Below are 2,500 nucleotides of genomic sequence, written 5' to 3'. Positions count from 1 at the left end.
TGCGCCCAAAAACGGCGGACCATACAGTGCAAATATTGTGCACGCAGCTACGTGTCGTCTCCCTATGAGAGCTGGATTGCAGTGTGGTACGCCATAGAGACGTGTGGGAGGAACGGACGCCGTGGATGGCGATCAGCATGAGCTGTCTGTTGATGTATTCGGACCTAGTCGTCTCTCCTCACACACCGTGATGGCATGGTGCACCGCGTTCCATATCTGCGACATGCTACAGAGGCCGGTTGACAGTCGTTCGAGCAATGGACATCGCATACGTACGGGGGCCACCTTCCACGTATTGTCTAGGCGTGCACATTTTGTTGCGTGTATGTGGGCAGACGTAGTGTGGCGTGACACCTGACACAGGCATGCAATAATCGTTGAAGTTGCAAATGGCGATGGACGCCTGCGTTTTCTGGTGAAGTTACGCAAATGAACAAATGGTAACCTGTTGTGGTGCGGTTGTTCTCGCTAGGGGTGAATCGGTGATGGCGACGATAGGTTGAGGTACTAACCGGTTGTTCCAGCGATACCCACCATGCCGACGAAACTGAACGGCATCTGGGTGTGAAGCGATACGCGGCGGTGGCTGGGTGGGACCGTCCCCGGCCGGTGAGGGGGCGCCTCCCGGCGTGCTGGCCGCGCGGTGCGTGGGCGCACGCGCTACAGCCGGCTGGTGGGGGCGGCCAGTGGCAGGCGCGCCGGCCGACGGACGCGGCAGGCGTCGCAGCTGCGCGCCGGCGCACCCTGCGCGCGGCGCCGTGCGGCCAAAGTAGGTCCTCGCGGGCCCGGTGCGAAGCGCGGTGGACATCTTCAGTGTGCTGGTCCGATTGAGGACTGTGTGCGTTGAGGATGCGCCGCCGCCCGGCGCTCGGCGCCGCGACGCCGTCTGCTGCTCGGTCGCCCCAGCGGTTCTCGCTGGTGGTTTGTATCGCAGCTGTGCGGATGTGTTGGCGCGTGCGCTGTGCTGGGAGAGTTCGCTTCGGCACCCAAGTGGGGCTTTTGTCCTTCTGTGGCGCTGGCGTTGGAGCTGCCGGTCACCGTAGGTGGCGCGTGTTGTCTCCCGCCGGCAATGCCACGACAGCACGCTCCCGGGCCTCTGTCGGCAGCGGCAAGCTCAGTTGGGAGCACGGGTGGTCGCACCGAAAGCGTCTACTCGCCTAACTCCGGGCGATTGCGCCTCTCTCGAACCCGACCAAGTACTTGGGACGGCGCTGCGCGCCGCCGGGACCTGAGAGGGTTTCGAGGTGTATTGTGCAGGGGAGCTCAGCCTCCTCCTGTTTGCAGAATGATTGAGCGGACGCTTGCGTGTTCGCGCGGGCCCCCGGGACACACTCCCGGGCGGCCGGCTGCTCAGCTCTAGTTGACGCAGCTCCCTGGTTGATCCTGCCAGTAGTCATATGCTTGTCTCAAAGATTAAGCCATGCATGTCTCAGTACAAGCCGCATTAAGGTGAAACCGCGAATGGCTCATTAAATCAGTTATGGTTCCTTAGATCGTACCCACGTTACTTGGATAACTGTGGTAATTCTAGAGCTAATACATGCAAACAGAGTCCCGACCAGAGATGGAAGGGACGCTTTTATTAGATCAAAACCAATCGGTCGGCTCGTCCGGTCCGTTTGCCTTGGTGACTCTGAATAACTTTGGGCTGATCGCACGGTCCTCGTACCGGCGACGCATCTTTCAAATGTCTGCCTTATCAACTGTCGATGGTAGGTTCTGCGCCTACCATGGTTGTAACGGGTAACGGGGAATCAGGGTTCGATTCCGGAGAGGGAGCCTGAGAAACGGCTACCACATCCAAGGAAGGCAGCAGGCGCGCAAATTACCCACTCCCGGCACGGGGAGGTAGTGACGAAAAATAACGATACGGGACTCATCCGAGGCCCCGTAATCGGAATGAGTACACTTTAAATCCTTTAACGAGTATCTATTGGAGGGCAAGTCTGGTGCCAGCAGCCGCGGTAATTCCAGCTCCAATAGCGTATATTAAAGTTGTTGCGGTTAAAAAGCTCGTAGTTGGATTTGTGTCCCACGCTGTTGGTTCACCGCCCGTCGGTGTTTAACTGGCATGTATCGTGGGACGTCCTGCCGGTGGGGCGAGCTGAAGGCGTGCGACCGCCTCGTGCGTGCTCGTGCGTCCCGAGGCGGACCCCGTTGAAATCCTACCAGGGTGCTCTTTATTGAGTGTCTCGGTGGGCCGGCACGTTTACTTTGAACAAATTAGAGTGCTTAAAGCAGGCAAGCCCGCCTGAATACTGTGTGCATGGAATAATGGAATAGGACCTCGGTTCTATTTTGTTGGTTTTCGGAACCCGAGGTAATGATTAATAGGGACAGGCGGGGGCATTCGTATTGCGACGTTAGAGGTGAAATTCTTGGATCGTCGCAAGACGAACAGAAGCGAAAGCATTTGCCAAGTATGTTTTCATTAATCAAGAACGAAAGTTAGAGGTTCGAAGGCGATCAGATACCGCCCTAGTTCTAACCATAAACGATG

General features: G+C 57.5%; 1 non-coding gene across 1 annotated transcript in view; it reads left to right on the top strand.

Moving 5' to 3' along the window:
* Nucleotides 1-1,370: 1,370 nt before the first annotated feature.
* Nucleotides 1,371-2,500, top strand: part of LOC124740640 — a 1,909-nt gene continuing 779 nt past the window's right edge. Inside the window, exon 1 of the ribosomal RNA XR_007009860.1 lies at nt 1,371-2,500. This exon is cut by the window's right edge and continues 779 nt beyond it. This is a non-coding gene — a ribosomal RNA (small subunit ribosomal RNA).

This window comes from Schistocerca piceifrons, unplaced genomic scaffold (assembly GCF_021461385.2).
Source record: "Schistocerca piceifrons isolate TAMUIC-IGC-003096 unplaced genomic scaffold, iqSchPice1.1 HiC_scaffold_179, whole genome shotgun sequence".
NCBI classification, from domain to species: Eukaryota; Metazoa; Arthropoda; class Insecta; order Orthoptera; family Acrididae; genus Schistocerca; species Schistocerca piceifrons.
The sequence above is the reverse complement of the archived record's forward strand: the minus strand, read 5'-3'. Positions and strand labels throughout refer to the sequence as shown.